Source organism: Ambystoma mexicanum, chromosome 12 (assembly GCF_040938575.1).
Source record: "Ambystoma mexicanum isolate Mex_15411 chromosome 12, UKY_AmexF1_1, whole genome shotgun sequence".
Lineage (NCBI taxonomy): Eukaryota > Metazoa > Chordata > Amphibia > Caudata > Ambystomatidae > Ambystoma > Ambystoma mexicanum.
In genome coordinates this window covers 560,719,139-560,737,202 of record NC_090936.1, presented here as the reverse complement: position 1 = coordinate 560,737,202, position 18,064 = coordinate 560,719,139, and positions in this window count along the sequence as shown.

The following is an 18,064-nucleotide window of genomic DNA, read 5'->3' as shown; positions in this document are numbered from 1 at the left end:
CCACGGAAATTCCCAAAAATATTTTTGTCACGAAATATGCATCCTACACCCCTGAAGGTTCAGAAAATGTTGGCAGCCCAAAAAAGGCCTTAAAATGCATTTTAGGCCTGCAAAAATGTAGAAAACTTTGGAGGCCCAAAAAAGGGCTTTACAGGCATCCTAGACCCCCTAAAGTCCAGAAAATGTTGGTGGCCCACAAATGGTGTCAGAGAGCTCTGATTGTCCCAAAAACATTTGCAGCCTGAAAGGGGCATTAACCCGCATACTAGACCACTGAAATTCCCAAAAATATTTTTGTCACGAAATATGCATCCTACACCCCGAATGTTCAGGAAATGTTGGTAGCTCAAAAAAGGCCTTAAAATGCATTTTAGGCCTGCAAAAATGTAGAAAACTTTGGAGGCCCAAAAAAGGGCTTTACAGGCATCCTAGACCCCCTAAAGTCAAGAAAATGTTGGTGTCCCACAAATGGTGTCAGAGACCTCTGATTGTCCCAAAAACACTTGCAGCCTGAAAGGGGCATTAAACCAAATCCTAGACCACGGAAATTCCCAAAAATATTTTTGTCACGAAATATGCATCCTACACCCCTGAAAGTTCAGAAAATGTTGGCAGCCCAAAAAAGTCCTTAAAATGCATTTTAGGCCTGCAAAAATGTTGAAAACTTTGGAGGCCCAAAAAAGGGCTTTACAGGCATCCTAGACCCCCTAAAGTCCAGAAAATGTTGGTGGCCCACAAATGGTGTCAGAGAGCTCTGATTGTCCCAAAAACATTTGCAGCCTGAAAGGGGCATTAACCCGCATACTAGACCACTGAAATTCCCAAAAATATTTTTGTCACGAAATATGCATCCTACACCCCCGAATGTTCAGGAAATGTTGGCAGCTCAAAAAAGGCCTTAAAATGCATTTTAGGCCTGCAAAAATGTAGAAATCTTTGGAGGCCCAAAAAAGGGCTTTACAGGCATCCTAGACCCCCTAAAGTCCAGAAAATGTTGGTGGCCTACAAATGGTGTCAGAGAGCTCTGATTGTCCCAAAAACATTTGCAGCCTGAAAGGGGCATTAACCCGCATACCAGACCACTGAAATTCCCAAAAATATTTTTGTCACGAAATATGCATCCTACACCCCCGAATGTTCAGGAAATGTTGGCAGCTCAAAAAAGGCCTTAAAATGCATTTTAGGCCTGCAAAAATGTAGAAAACTTTGGAGCCCCAAAAAAGGGCTTTACAGGCATCCTAGACCCCCTAAAGTCCAGAAAATGTTGGTGGCCCACAAATGGTGTCAGAGAGCTCTGATTGTCCCAAAAACATTTGCAGCCTGAAAGGGGCATTAACCCGCATACTAGACCACTGAAATTCCCAAAAATATTTTTGTCACGAAATATGCATCCTACACCCCCGAATGTTCAGGAAATGTTGGCAGCTCAAAAAAGGCCTTAAAATGCATTTTAGGCCTGCAAAAATGTAGAAATCTTTGGAGGCCCAAAAAAGGGCTTTACAGGCATCCTAGACCCCCTAAAGTCCAGAAAATGTTGGTGGCCTACAAATGGTGTCAGAGAGCTCTGATTGTCCCAAAAACATTTGCAGCCTGAAAGGGGCATTAACCCGCATACCAGACCACTGAAATTCCCAAAAATATTTTTGTCACGAAATATGCATCCTACACCCCCGAATGTTCAGGAAATGTTGGCAGCTCAAAAAAGGCCTTAAAATGCATTTTAGGCCTGCAAAAATGTAGAAAACTTTGGAGCCCCAAAAAAGGGCTTTACAGGCATCCTAGACCCCCTAAAGTCCAGAAAATGTTGGTGTCCCACAAATGGTGTCAGAGACCTCTGATTGTCCCAAAAACACTTGCAGCCTGAAAGGGGCATTAAACCAAATCCTAGACCACGGAAATTCCCAAAAATATTTTTGTCACGAAATATGCATCCTACACCCCTGAAAGTTCAGAAAATGTTGGCAGCCCAAAAAAGGCCTTAAAATGCATTTTAGGCCTGCAAAAATGTAGAAAACTTTGGAGGCCCAAAAAAGGGCTTTACAGGCATCCTAGACCCCCTAAAGTCCAGAAAATGTTGGTGGCCCACAAATGGTGTCAGAGAGCTCTGATTGTCCCAAAAACATTTGCAGCCTGAAAGGGGCATTAACCCGCATACTAGACCACTGAAATTCCCAAAAATATTTTTGTCACGAAATATGCATCCTACACCCCCGAATATTCAGGAAATGTTGGCAGCTCAAAAAAGGCCTTAAAATGCATTTTAGGCCTGCAAAAATGTAGAAAACTTTGGAGCCCCAAAAAAGGGCTTTACAGGCATCCTAGACCCCCTAAAGTCCAGAAAATGTTGGTGTCCCACAAATGGTGTCAGAGACCTCTGATTGTCCCAAAAACACTTGCAGCCTGAAAGGGGCATTAAACCAAATCCTAGACCACGGAAATTCCCAAAAATATTTTTGTCACGAAATATGCATCCTACACCCCTGAAGGTTCAGAAAATGTTGGCAGCCCAAAAAAGGCCTTAAAATGCATTTTAGGCCTGCAAAAATGTAGAAAACTTTGGAGGCCCAAAAAAGGGCTTTACAGGCATCCTAGACCCCCTAATTCCAGAAAATGTTGGTGGCCCACAAATGGTGTCAGAGACCTCTGATTGTCCCAAAAACACTTGCAGCCTGAAAGGGGCATTAAACCAAATCCTAGACCACGGAAATTCCCAAAATTATTTTTGTCACGAAATATGCATCCTGCACCAACGAATGTTCAGGAAATGTTGGCAGGTCAAAAAAGGCCTTAAAATGCATTTTAGGCCTGCAAAAATGTAGAAAACTTTGGAGGCCCAAAAAAGGGCTTTACAGGCATCCTAGACCCCCTAAAGTCCAGAAAATGTTGGTGGCCCACAAATGGTGTCAGAGAGCTCTGATTGTCCCAAAAACATTTGCAGCCTGAAAGGGGCATTAACCCGCATACTAGACCACTGAAATTCCCAAAAATATTTTTGTCACGAAATATGCATCCTACACCCCCGAATGTTCAGGAAATGTTGGCAGCTCAAAAAAGGCCTTAAAATGCATTTTAGGCCTGCAAAAATGTAGAAATCTTTGGAGGCCCAAAAAAGGGCTTTACAGGCATCCTAGACCCCCTAAAGTCCAGAAAATGTTGGTGGCCCACAAATGGTGTCAGAGAGCTCTGATTGTCCCAAAAACATTTGCAGCCTGAAAGGGGCATTAACCCGCATACTAGACCACTGAAATTCCCAAAAATATTTTTGTCACGAAATATGCATCCTACACCCCGAATGTTCAGGAAATGTTGGTAGCTCAAAAAAGGCCTTAAAATGCATTTTAGGCCTGCAAAAATGTAGAAAACTTTGGAGGCCCAAAAAAGGGCTTTACAGGCATCCTAGACCCCCTAAAGTCAAGAAAATGTTGGTGTCCCACAAATGGTGTCAGAGACCTCTGATTGTCCCAAAAACACTTGCAGCCTGAAAGGGGCATTAAACCAAATCCTAGACCACGGAAATTCCCAAAAATATTTTTGTCACGAAATATGCATCCTACACCCCTGAAAGTTCAGAAAATGTTGGCAGCCCAAAAAAGTCCTTAAAATGCATTTTAGGCCTGCAAAAATGTTGAAAACTTTGGAGGCCCAAAAAAGGGCTTTACAGGCATCCTAGACCCCCTAAAGTCCAGAAAATGTTGGTGGCCCACAAATGGTGTCAGAGAGCTCTGATTGTCCCAAAAACATTTGCAGCCTGAAAGGGGCATTAACCCGCATACTAGACCACTGAAATTCCCAAAAATATTTTTGTCACGAAATATGCATCCTACACCCCCGAATGTTCAGGAAATGTTGGCAGCTCAAAAAAGGCCTTAAAATGCATTTTAGGCCTGCAAAAATGTAGAAAACTTTGGAGGCCCAAAAAAGGGCTTTACAGGCATCCTAGACCCCCTAAAGTCCAGAAAATGTTGGTGGCCCACAAATGGTGTTAGAGACCTCTGATTGTCCCAAAAACACTTGCAGCCTGAAAGGGGCATTAAACCAAATCCTAGACCACGGAAATTCCCAAAAATATTTTAGTCACGAAATATGCATCCTACACCCCTGAAAGTTCAGAAAATGTTGGCAGCCCAAAAAAGGCCTTAAAATGCATTTTAGGCCTGCAAAAATGTAGAAAACTTTGGAGGCCCAAAAAAGGGCTTTACAGGCATCCTAGACCCCCTAAAGTCCAGAAAATGTTGGTGGCCCACAAATGGTGTCAGAGACCTCTGATTGTCCCAAAAACACTTGCAGCCTGAAAGGGGCATTAAACCAAATCCTAGACCACGGAAATTCCCAAAATTATTTTTGTCACGAAATATGCATCCTGCACCCCCGAATGTTCAGGAAATGTTGGCAGCTCAAAAAAGGCCTTAAAATGCATTTTAGGCCTGCAAAAATGTAGAAAACTTTGGAGGCCCAAAAAAGGGCTTTACAGGCATCCTAGACCCCCTAAAGTCCAGACAATGTTGGTGGCCCAATAACTGTGTCAGAGAGCTCTGATTGTCCCAAAATCATTTGCAGCCTGAAAGGGGCATTAACCCGCATACTAGACCACTGAAATTCCCAAAAATATTTTTGTCACGAAATATGCATCCTACACCCCCGAATGTTCAGGAAATGTTGGCAGCTCAAAAAAGGCCTTAAAATGCATTTTAGGCCTGCAAAAATGTAGAAATCTTTGGAGGCCCAAAAAAGGGCTTTACAGGCATCCTAGACCCCCTAAAGTCCAGAAAATGTTGGTGGCCCACAAATGGTGTCAGAGAGCTCTGATTGTCCCAAAAACATTTGCAGCCTGAAAGGGGCATTAACCCGCATACTAGACCACTGAAATTCCCAAAAATATTTTTGTCACGAAATATGCATCCTACACCCCGAATGTTCAGGAAATGTTGGTAGCTCAAAAAAGGCCTTAAAATGCATTTTAGGCCTGCAAAAATGTAGAAAACTTTGGAGGCCCAAAAAAGGGCTTTACAGGCATCCTAGACCCCCTAAAGTCAAGAAAATGTTGGTGTCCCACAAATGGTGTCAGAGACCTCTGATTGTCCCAAAAACACTTGCAGCCTGAAAGGGGCATTAAACCAAATCCTAGACCACGGAAATTCCCAAAAATATTTTTGTCACGAAATATGCATCCTACACCCCTGAAAGTTCAGAAAATGTTGGCAGCCCAAAAAAGTCCTTAAAATGCATTTTAGGCCTGCAAAAATGTTGAAAACTTTGGAGGCCCAAAAAAGGGCTTTACAGGCATCCTAGACCCCCTAAAGTCCAGAAAATGTTGGTGGCCCACAAATGGTGTCAGAGAGCTCTGATTGTCCCAAAAACATTTGCAGCCTGAAAGGGGCATTAACCCGCATACTAGACCACTGAAATTCCCAAAAATATTTTTGTCACGAAATATGCATCCTACACCCCCGAATGTTCAGGAAATGTTGGCAGCTCAAAAAAGGCCTTAAAATGCATTTTAGGCCTGCAAAAATGTAGAAATCTTTGGAGGCCCAAAAAAGGGCTTTACAGGCATCCTAGACCCCCTAAAGTCCAGAAAATGTTGGTGGCCTACAAATGGTGTCAGAGAGCTCTGATTGTCCCAAAAACATTTGCAGCCTGAAAGGGGCATTAACCCGCATACCAGACCACTGAAATTCCCAAAAATATTTTTGTCACGAAATATGCATCCTACACCCCCGAATGTTCAGGAAATGTTGGCAGCTCAAAAAAGGCCTTAAAATGCATTTTAGGCCTGCAAAAATGTAGAAAACTTTGGAGCCCCAAAAAAGGGCTTTACAGGCATCCTAGACCCCCTAAAGTCCAGAAAATGTTGGTGGCCCACAAATGGTGTCAGAGAGCTCTGATTGTCCCAAAAACATTTGCAGCCTGAAAGGGGCATTAACCCGCATACTAGACCACTGAAATTCCCAAAAATATTTTTGTCACGAAATATGCATCCTACACCCCCGAATGTTCAGGAAATGTTGGCAGCTCAAAAAAGGCCTTAAAATGCATTTTAGGCCTGCAAAAATGTAGAAATCTTTGGAGGCCCAAAAAAGGGCTTTACAGGCATCCTAGACCCCCTAAAGTCCAGAAAATGTTGGTGGCCTACAAATGGTGTCAGAGAGCTCTGATTGTCCCAAAAACATTTGCAGCCTGAAAGGGGCATTAACCCGCATACCAGACCACTGAAATTCCCAAAAATATTTTTGTCACGAAATATGCATCCTACACCCCCGAATGTTCAGGAAATGTTGGCAGCTCAAAAAAGGCCTTAAAATGCATTTTAGGCCTGCAAAAATGTAGAAAACTTTGGAGGCCCAAAAAAGGGCTTTACAGGCATCCTAGACCCCCTAAAGTCCAGAAAATGTTGGTGTCCCACAAATGGTGTCAGAGACCTCTGATTGTCCCAAAAACACTTGCAGCCTGAAAGGGGCATTAAACCAAATCCTAGACCACGGAAATTCCCAAAAATATTTTTGTCACGAAATATGCATCCTACACCCCTGAAAGTTCAGAAAATGTTGGCAGCCCAAAAAAGGCCTTAAAATGCATTTTAGGCCTGCAAAAATGTAGAAAACTTTGGAGGCCCAAAAAAGGGCTTTACAGGCATCCTAGACCCCCTAAAGTCCAGAAAATGTTGGTGGCCCACAAATGGTGTCAGAGAGCTCTGATTGTCCCAAAAACATTTGCAGCCTGAAAGGGGCATTAACCCGCATACTAGACCACTGAAATTCCCAAAAATATTTTTGTCACGAAATATGCATCCTACACCCCCGAATGTTCAGGAAATGTTGGCAGCTCAAAAAAGGCCTTAAAATGCATTTTAGGCCTGCAAAAATGTAGAAAACTTTGGAGGCCCAAAAAAGGGCTTTACAGGCATCCTAGACCCCCTAAAGTCCAGAAAATGTTGGTGGCCCACAAATGGTGTCAGAGACCTCTGATTGTCCCAAAAACACTTGCAGCCTGAAAGGGGCATTAAACCAAATCCTAGACCACGGAAATTCCCAAAAATATTTTAGTCACGAAATATGCATCCTACACCCCTGAAAGTTCAGAAAATGTTGGCAGCCCAAAAAAGGCCTTAAAATGCATTTTAGGCCTGCAAAAATGTAGAAAACTTTGGAGGCCCAAAAAAGGGCTTTACAGGCATCCTAGACCCCCTAAAGTCCAGAAAATGTTGGTGGCCCACAAATGGTGTCAGAGACCTCTGATTGTCCCAAAAACACTTGCAGCCTGAAAGGGGCATTAAACCAAATCCTAGACCACGGAAATTCCCAAAATTATTTTTGTCACGAAATATGCATCCTGCACCCCCGAATGTTCAGGAAATGTTGGCAGCTCAAAAAAGGCCTTAAAATGCATTTTAGGCCTGCAAAAATGTAGAAAACTTTGGAGGCCCAAAAAAGGGCTTTACAGGCATCCTAGACCCCCTAAAGTCCAGACAATGTTGGTGGCCCAATAACTGTGTCAGAGAGCTCTGATTGTCCCAAAATCATTTGCAGCCTGAAAGGGGCATTAACCCGCATACTAGACCACTGAAATTCCCAAAAATATTTTTGTCACGAAATATGCATCCTACACCCCCGAATGTTCAGGAAATGTTGGCAGCTCAAAAAAGGCCTTAAAATGCATTTTAGGCCTGCAAAAATGTAGAAATCTTTGGAGGCCCAAAAAAGGGCTTTACAGGCATCCTAGACCCCCTAAAGTCCAGAAAATGTTGGTGGCCCACAAATGGTGTCAGAGAGCTCTGATTGTCCCAAAAACATTTGCAGCCTGAAAGGGGCATTAACCCGCATACTAGACCACTGAAATTCCCAAAAATATTTTTGTCACGAAATATGCATCCTACACCCCCGAATGTTCAGGAAATGTTGGCAGCTCAAAAAAGGCCTTAAAATGCATTTTAGGCCTGCAAAAATGTAGAAATCTTTGGAGGCCCAAAAAATGGCTTTACAGGCATCCTAGACCCCCTAAAGTCCAGAAAATGTTGGTGGCCCACAAATGGTGTCAGAGAGCTCTGATTGTCCCAAAAACATTTGCAGCCTGAAAGGGGCATTAACCCGCATACTAGACCACTGAAATTCCCAAAAATATATTTGTCACGAAATATGCATCCTACACCCCCGAATGTTCAGGAAATGTTGGCAGCTCAAAAAAGGCCTTAAAATGCATTTTAGGCCTGCAAAAATGTAGAAATCTTTGGAGGCCCAAAAAAGGGCTTTACAGGCATCCTAGACCCCCTAAAGTCCAGAAAATGTTGGTGGCCCACAAATGGTGTCAGAGACCTCTGATTGTCCCAAAAACACTTGCAGCCTGAAAGGGGCATTAAACCAAATCCTAGACCACGGAAATTCCCAAAAATATTTTTGTCACGAAATATGCATCCTACACCCCTGAAAGTTCAGAAAATGTTGGCAGCCCAAAAAAGTCCTTAAAATGCATTTTAGGCCTGCAAAAATGTAGAAAACTTTGGAGGCCCAAAAAAGGGCTTTACAGGCATCCTAGACCCCCTAAAGTCCAGACAATGTTGGTGGCCCAATAACTGTGTCAGAGAGCTCTGATTGTCCCAAAATCATTTGCAGCCTGAAAGGGGCATTAACCCGCATACTAGACCACTGAAATTCCCAAAAATATTTTTGTCACGAAATATGCATCCTACACCCCTGAAAGTTCAGAAAATGTTGGCAGCCCAAAAAAGTCCTTAAAATGCATTTTAGGCCTGCAAAAATGTAGAAAACTTTGGAGGCCCAAAAAAGGGCTTTACAGGCATCCTAGACCCCCTAAAGTCCAGAAAATGTTGGTGGCCCACAAATGGTGTCAGAGAGCTCTGATTGTCCCAAAAACATTTGCAGCCTGAAAGGGGCATTAACCCGCATACTAGACCACTGAAATTCCCAAAAATATTTTTGTCACGAAATATGCATCCTACACCCCCGAATGTTCAGGAAATGTTGGCAGCTCAAAAAAGGCCTTAAAATGCATTTTAGGCCTGCAAAAATGTAGAAATCTTTGGAGGCCCAAAAAAGGGCTTTACAGGCATCCTAGACCCCCTAAAGTCCAGAAAATGTTGGTGGCCCACAAATGGTGTCAGAGAGCTCTGATTGTCCCAAAAACATTTGCAGCCTGAAAGGGGCATTAACCCGCATACTAGACCACTGAAATTCCCAAAAATATTTTTGTCACGAAATATGCATCCTACACCCCGAATGTTCAGGAAATGTTGGTAGCTCAAAAAAGGCCTTAAAATGCATTTTAGGCCTGCAAAAATGTAGAAAACTTTGGAGGCCCAAAAAAGGGCTTTTCAGGCATCCTAGACCCCCTAAAGTCAAGAAAATGTTGGTGTGCCACAAATGGTGTCAGAGACCTCTGATTGTCCCAAAAACACTTGCAGCCTGAAAGGTGCATTAAACCAAATCCTAGACCACGGAAATTCCCAAAAATATTTTTGTCACGAAATATGCATCCTACACCCCTGAAAGTTCAGAAAATGTTGGCAGCCCAAAAAAGTCCTTAAAATGCATTTTAGGCCTGCAAAAATGTTGAAAACTTTGGAGGCCCAAAAAAGGGCTTTACAGGCATCCTAGACCCCCTAAAGTCCAGAAAATGTTGGTGGCCCACAAATGGTGTCAGAGAGCTCTGATTGTCCCAAAAACATTTGCAGCCTGAAAGGGGCATTAACCCGCATACTAGACCACTGAAATTCCCAAAAATATTTTTGTCACGAAATATGCATCCTACACCCCCGTATGTTCAGGAAATGTTGGCAGCTCAAAAAAGGCCTTAAAATGCATTTTAGGCCTGCAAAAATGTAGAAAACTTTGGAGCCCCAAAAAAGGGCTTTATAGGCATCCTAGACCCCCTAAAGTCCAGAAAATGTTGGTGTCCCACAAATGGTGTCAGAGACCTCTGATTGTCCCAAAAACACTTGCAGCCTGAAAGGGGCATTAAACCAAATCCTAGACCACGGAAATTCCCAAAAATATTTTAGTCACGAAATATGCATCCTACACCCCTGAAAGTTCAGAAAATGTTGGCAGCCCAAAAAAGGCCTTAAAATGCATTTTAGGCCTGCAAAAATGTAGAAAACTTTGGAGGCCCAAAAAAGGGCTTTACAGGCATCCTAGACCCCCTAAAGTCCAGAAAATGTTGGTGGCCCACAAATGGTGTCAGAGACCTCTGATTGTCCCAAAATCATTTGCAACCTGAAAGGGGCATTAACCCGCATACTAGACCACTGAAATTCCCAAAAATATTTTTGTCACGAAATATGCATCCTACACCCCCGAATGTTCAGGAAATGTTGGCAGCTCAAAAAAGGCCTTAAAATGCATTTTAGGCCTGCAAAAATGTAGAAATCTTTGGAGGCCCAAAAAAGGGCTTTACAGGCATCCTAGACCCCCTAAAGTCCAGAAAATGTTGGTGGCCCACAAATGGTGTCAGAGAGCTCTGATTGTCCCAAAAACATTTGCAGCCTGAAAGGGGCATTAACCCGCATACTAGACCACTGAAATTCCCAAAAATATTTTTGTCACGAAATATGCATCCTACACCCCCGAATGTTCAGGAAATGTTGGCAGCTCAAAAAAGGCCTTAAAATGCATTTTAGGCCTGCAAAAATGTAGAAATCTTTGGAGGCCCAAAAAATGGCTTTACAGGCATCCTAGACCCCCTAAAGTCCAGAAAATGTTGGTGGCCCACAAATGGTGTCAGAGAGCTCTGATTGTCCCAAAAACATTTGCAGCCTGAAAGGGGCATTAACCCGCATACTAGACCACTGAAATTCCCAAAAATATTTTTGTCACGAAATATGCATCCTACACCCCCGAATGTTCAGGAAATGTTGGCAGCTCAAAAAAGGCCTTAAAATGCATTTTAGGCCTGCAAAAATGTAGAAATCTTTGGAGGCCCAAAAAAGGGCTTTACAGGCATCCTAGACCCCCTAAAGTCCAGAAAATGTTGGTGGCCTACAAATGGTGTCAGAGAGCTCTGATTGTCCCAAAAACATTTGCAGCCTGAAAGGGGCATTAACCCGCATACCAGACCACTGAAATTCCCAAAAATATTTTTGTCACGAAATATGCATCCTACACCCCCGAATGTTCAGGAAATGTTGGCAGCTCAAAAAAGGCCTTAAAATGCATTTTAGGCCTGCAAAAATGTAGAAAACTTTGGAGCCCCAAAAAAGGGCTTTACAGGCATCCTAGACCCCCTAAAGTCCAGAAAATGTTGGTGTCCCACAAATGGTGTCAGGGACCTCTGATTGTCCCAAAAACACTTGCAGCCTGAAAGGGGCATTAAACCAAATCCTAGACCACGGAAATTCCCAAAAATATTTTTGTCACGAAATATGCATCCTACACCCCTGAAAGTTCAGAAAATGTTGGCAGCCCAAAAAAGGCCTTAAAATGCATTTTAGGCCTGCAAAAATGTAGAAAACTTTGGAGGCCCAAAAAAGGGCTTTACAGGCATCCTAGACCCCCTAAAGTCCAGAAAATGTTGGTGGCCCACAAATGGTGTCAGAGAGCTCTGATTGTCCCAAAATCATTTGCAGCCTGAAAGGGGCATTAACCCGCATACTAGACCACTGAAATTCCCAAAAATATTTTTGTCACGAAATATGCATCCTACACCCCCGAATGTTCAGGAAATGTTGGCAGCTCAAAAAAGGCCTTAAAATGCATTTTAGGCCTGCAAAAATGTAGAAATCTTTGGAGGCCCAAAAAAGGGCTTTACAGGCATCCTAGACCCCCTAAAGTCCAGAAAATGTTGGTGGCCCACAAATGGTGTCAGAGAGCTCTGATTGTCCCAAAAACATTTGCAGCCTGAAAGGGGCATTAACCCGCATACTAGACCACTGAAATTCCCAAAAATATTTTTGTCACGAAATATGCATCCTACACCCCCGAATGTTCAGGAAATGTTGGCAGCTCAAAAAAGGCCTTAAAATGCATTTTAGGCCTGCAAAAATGTAGAAATCTTTGGAGGCCCAAAAAATGGCTTTACAGGCATCCTAGACCCCCTAAAGTCCAGAAAATGTTGGTGGCCCACAAATGGTGTCAGAGAGCTCTGATTGTCCCAAAAACATTTGCAGCCTGAAAGGGGCATTAACCCGCATACTAGACCACTGAAATTCCCAAAAATATATTTGTCACGAAATATGCATCCTACACCCCCGAATGTTCAGGAAATGTTGGCAGCTCAAAAAAGGCCTTAAAATGCATTTTAGGCCTGCAAAAATGTAGAAATCTTTGGAGGCCCAAAAAAGGGCTTTACAGGCATCCTAGACCCCCTAAAGTCCAGAAAATGTTGGTGGCCCACAAATGGTGTCAGAGACCTCTGATTGTCCCAAAAACACTTGCAGCCTGAAAGGGGCATTAAACCAAATCCTAGACCACGGAAATTCCCAAAAATATTTTTGTCACGAAATATGCATCCTACACCCCTGAAAGTTCAGAAAATGTTGGCAGCCCAAAAAAGTCCTTAAAATGCATTTTAGGCCTGCAAAAATGTAGAAAACTTTGGAGGCCCAAAAAAGGGCTTTACAGGCATCCTAGACCCCCTAAAGTCCAGACAATGTTGGTGGCCCAATAACTGTGTCAGAGAGCTCTGATTGTCCCAAAATCATTTGCAGCCTGAAAGGGGCATTAACCCGCATACTAGACCACTGAAATTCCCAAAAATATTTTTGTCACGAAATATGCATCCTACACCCCTGAAAGTTCAGAAAATGTTGGCAGCCCAAAAAAGTCCTTAAAATGCATTTTAGGCCTGCAAAAATGTAGAAAACTTTGGAGGCCCAAAAAAGGGCTTTACAGGCATCCTAGACCCCCTAAAGTCCAGAAAATGTTGGTGGCCCACAAATGGTGTCAGAGAGCTCTGATTGTCCCAAAAACATTTGCAGCCTGAAAGGGGCATTAACCCGCATACTAGACCACTGAAATTCCCAAAAATATTTTTGTCACGAAATATGCATCCTACACCCCCGAATGTTCAGGAAATGTTGGCAGCTCAAAAAAGGCCTTAAAATGCATTTTAGGCCTGCAAAAATGTAGAAATCTTTGGAGGCCCAAAAAAGGGCTTTACAGGCATCCTAGACCCCCTAAAGTCCAGAAAATGTTGGTGGCCCACAAATGGTGTCAGAGAGCTCTGATTGTCCCAAAAACATTTGCAGCCTGAAAGGGGCATTAACCCGCATACTAGACCACTGAAATTCCCAAAAATATTTTTGTCACGAAATATGCATCCTACACCCCGAATGTTCAGGAAATGTTGGTAGCTCAAAAAAGGCCTTAAAATGCATTTTAGGCCTGCAAAAATGTAGAAAACTTTGGAGGCCCAAAAAAGGGCTTTTCAGGCATCCTAGACCCCCTAAAGTCAAGAAAATGTTGGTGTGCCACAAATGGTGTCAGAGACCTCTGATTGTCCCAAAAACACTTGCAGCCTGAAAGGTGCATTAAACCAAATCCTAGACCACGGAAATTCCCAAAAATATTTTTGTCACGAAATATGCATCCTACACCCCTGAAAGTTCAGAAAATGTTGGCAGCCCAAAAAAGTCCTTAAAATGCATTTTAGGCCTGCAAAAATGTTGAAAACTTTGGAGGCCCAAAAAAGGGCTTTACAGGCATCCTAGACCCCCTAAAGTCCAGAAAATGTTGGTGGCCCACAAATGGTGTCAGAGAGCTCTGATTGTCCCAAAAACATTTGCAGCCTGAAAGGGGCATTAACCCGCATACTAGACCACTGAAATTCCCAAAAATATTTTTGTCACGAAATATGCATCCTACACCCCCGTATGTTCAGGAAATGTTGGCAGCTCAAAAAAGGCCTTAAAATGCATTTTAGGCCTGCAAAAATGTAGAAAACTTTGGAGCCCCAAAAAAGGGCTTTATAGGCATCCTAGACCCCCTAAAGTCCAGAAAATGTTGGTGTCCCACAAATGGTGTCAGAGACCTCTGATTGTCCCAAAAACACTTGCAGCCTGAAAGGGGCATTAAACCAAATCCTAGACCACGGAAATTCCCAAAAATATTTTAGTCACGAAATATGCATCCTACACCCCTGAAAGTTCAGAAAATGTTGGCAGCCCAAAAAAGGCCTTAAAATGCATTTTAGGCCTGCAAAAATGTAGAAAACTTTGGAGGCCCAAAAAAGGGCTTTACAGGCATCCTAGACCCCCTAAAGTCCAGAAAATGTTGGTGGCCCACAAATGGTGTCAGAGACCTCTGATTGTCCCAAAAACATTTGCAGCCTGAAAGGGGCATTAACCCGCATACTAGACCACTGAAATTCCCAAAAATATTTTTGTCACGAAATATGCATCCTACACCCCCGAATGTTCAGGAAATGTTGGCAGCTCAAAAAAGGCCTTAAAATGCATTTTAGGCCTGCAAAAATGTAGAAATCTTTGGAGGCCCAAAAAAGGGCTTTACAGGCATCCTAGACCCCCTAAAGTCCAGAAAATGTTGGTGGCCCACAAATGGTGTCAGAGACCTCTGATTGTCCCAAAAACACTTGCAGCCTGAAAGGGGCATTAAACCAAATCCTAGACCACGGAAATTCCCAAAAATATTTTTGTCACGAAATATGCATCCTACACCCCTGAAAGTTCAGAAAATGTTGGCAGCCCAAAAAAGTCCTTAAAATGCATTTTAGGCCTGCAAAAATGTAGAAAACTTTGGAGGCCCAAAAAAGGGCTTTACAGGCATCCTAGACCCCCTAAAGTCCAGAAAATGTTGGTGGCCCACAAATGGTGTCAGAGAGCTCTGATTGTCCCAAAAACATTTGCAGCCTGAAAGGGGCATTAACCCGCATACTAGACCACTGAAATTCCCCAAAAAATTTTTGTCACGAAATATGCATCCTACACCCCCGAATGTTCAGGAAATGTTGGCAGCTCAAAAAAGGCCTTAAAATGCATTTTAGGCCTGCAAAAATGTAGAAAACTTTGGAGCCCCAAAAAAGGGCTTTACAGGCATCCTAGACCCCCTAAAGTCCAGAAAATGTTGGTGTCCCACAAATGGTGTCAGAGACCTCTGATTGTCCCAAAAACACTTGCAGCCTGAAAGGGGCATTAAACCAAATCCTAGACCACGGAAATTCCCAAAAATATTTTAGTCACGAAATATGCATCCTACACCCCTGAAAGTTCAGAAAATGTTGGCAGCCCAAAAAAGGCCTTAAAATGCATTTTAGGCCTGTAAAAATGTAGAAAACTTTGGAGGCCCAAAAAAGGGCTTTACAGGCATCCTAGACCCCCTAAAGTCCAGACAATGTTGGTGGCCCAATAACTGTGTCAGAGAGCTCTGATTGTCCCAAAATCATTTGCAGCCTGAAAGGGGCATTAACCCGCATACTAGACCACTGAAATTCCCAAAAATATTTTTGTCACGAAATATGCATCCTACACCCCCGAATGTTCAGGAAATGTTGGCAGCTCAAAAAAGGCCTTAAAATGCATTTTAGGCCTGCAAAAATGTAGAAAACTTTGGAGGCCCAAAAAAGGGCTTTACAGGCATCCTAGACCCCCTAAAGTCCAGACAATGTTGGTGGCCCAATAACTGTGTCAGAGAGCTCTGATTGTCCCAAAATCATTTGCAGCCTGAAAGGGGCATTAACCCGCATACTAGACCACTGAAATTCCCAAAAATATTTTTGTCACGAAATATGCATCCTACACCCCCGAATGTTCAGGAAATGTTGGCAGCTCAAAAAAGGCCTTAAAATGCATTTTAGGCCTGCAAAAATGTAGAAATCTTTGGAGGCCCAAAAAAGGGCTTTACAGGCATCCTAGACCCCCTAAAGTCCAGAAAATGTTGGTGGCCTACAAATGGTGTCAGAGAGCTCTGATTGTCCCAAAAACATTTGCAGCCTGAAAGGGGCATTAACCCGCATACCAGACCACTGAAATTCCCAAAAATATTTTTGTCACGAAATATGCATCCTACACCCCCGAATGTTCAGGAAATGTTGGCAGCTCAAAAAAGGCCTTAAAATGCATTTTAGGCCTGCAAAAATGTAGAAAACTTTGGAGCCCCAAAAAAGGGCTTTACAGGCATCCTAGACCCCCTAAAGTCCAGAAAATGTTGGTGTCCCACAAATGGTGTCAGGGACCTCTGATTGTCCCAAAAACACTTGCAGCCTGAAAGGGGCATTAAACCAAATCCTAGACCACGGAAATTCCCAAAAATATTTTTGTCACGAAATATGCATCCTACACCCCTGAAAGTTCAGAAAATGTTGGCAGCCCAAAAAAGGCCTTAAAATGCATTTTAGGCCTGCAAAAATGTAGAAAACTTTGGAGGCCCAAAAAAGGGCTTTACAGGCATCCTAGACCCCCTAAAGTCCAGAAAATGTTGGTGGCCCACAAATGGTGTCAGAGAGCTCTGATTGTCCCAAAAACATTTGCAGCCTGAAAGGGGCATTAACCCGCATACTAGACCACTGAAATTCCCAAAAATATTTTTGTCACGAAATATGCATCCTACACCCCCGAATGTTCAGGAAATGTTGGCAGCTCAAAAAAGGCCTTAAAATGCATTTTAGGCCTGCAAAAATGTAGAAAACTTTGGAGCCCCAAAAAAGGGCTTTACAGGCATCCTAGACCCCCTAAAGTCCAGAAAATGTTGGTGTCCCACAAATGGTGTCAGAGACCTCTGATTGTCCCAAAAACACTTGCAGCCTGAAAGGGGCATTAAACCAAATCCTAGACCACGGAAATTCCCAAAAATATTTTTGTCACGAAATATGCATCCTACACCCCTGAAGGTTCAGAAAATGTTGGCAGCCCAAAAAAGGCCTTAAAATGCATTTTAGGCCTGCAAAAATGTAGAAAACTTTGGAGGCCCAAAAAAGGGCTTTACAGGCATCCTAGACCCCCTAATTCCAGAAAATGTTGGTGGCCCACAAATGGTGTCAGAGACCTCTGATTGTCCCAAAAACACTTGCAGCCTGAAAGGGGCATTAAACCAAATCCTAGACCACGGAAATTCCGAAAATTATTTTTGTCACGAAATATGCATCCTGCACCAACGAATGTTCAGGAAATGTTGGCAGCTCAAAAAAGGCCTTAAAATGCATTTTAGGCCTGCAAAAATGTAGAAAACTTTGGAGGCCCAAAAAAGGGCTTTACAGGCATCCTAGACCCCCTAAAGTCAAGAAAATGTTGGTGTCCCACAAATGGTGTCAGAGACCTCTGATTGTCCCAAAAACACTTGCAGCCTGAAAGGGGCATTAAACCAAATCCTAGACCACGGAAATTCCCAAAAATATTTTTGTCACGAAATATGCATCCTACACCCCTGAAAGTTCAGAAAATGTTGGCAGCCCAAAAAAGGCCTTAAAATGCATTTTAGGCCTGCAAAAATGTAGAAAACTTTGGAGGCCCAAAAAAGGGCTTTACAGGCATCCTAGACCCCCTAAAGTCCAGAAAATGTTGGTGGCCCACAAATGGTGTCAGAGAGCTCTGATTGTCCCAAAAACATTTGCAGCCTGAAAGGGGCATTAACCCGCATACTAGACCACTGAAATTCCCAAAAATATTTTTGTCACGAAATATGCATCCTACACCCCCGAATGTTCAGGAAATGTTGGCAGCTCAAAAAAGGCCTTAAAATGCATTTTAGGCCTGCAAAAATGTAGAAATCTTTGGAGGCCCAAAAAAGGGCTTTCCAGGCATCCTAGACCCCCTAAAGTCCAGAAAATGTTGGTGGCCTACAAATGGTGTCAGAGAGCTCTGATTGTCCCAAAAACATTTGCAGCCTGAAAGGGGCATTAACCCGCATACCAGACCACTGAAATTCCCAAAAATATTTTTGTCACGAAATATGCATCCTACACCCCCGAATGTTCAGGAAATGTTGGCAGCTCAAAAAAGGCCTTAAAATGCATTTTAGGCCTGCAAAAATGTAGAAAACTTTGGAGCCCCAAAAAAGGGCTTTACAGGCATCCTAGACCCCCTAAAGTCCAGAAAATGTTGGTGGCCCACAAATGGTGTCAGAGAGCTCTGATTGTCCCAAAAACATTTGCAGCCTGAAAGGGG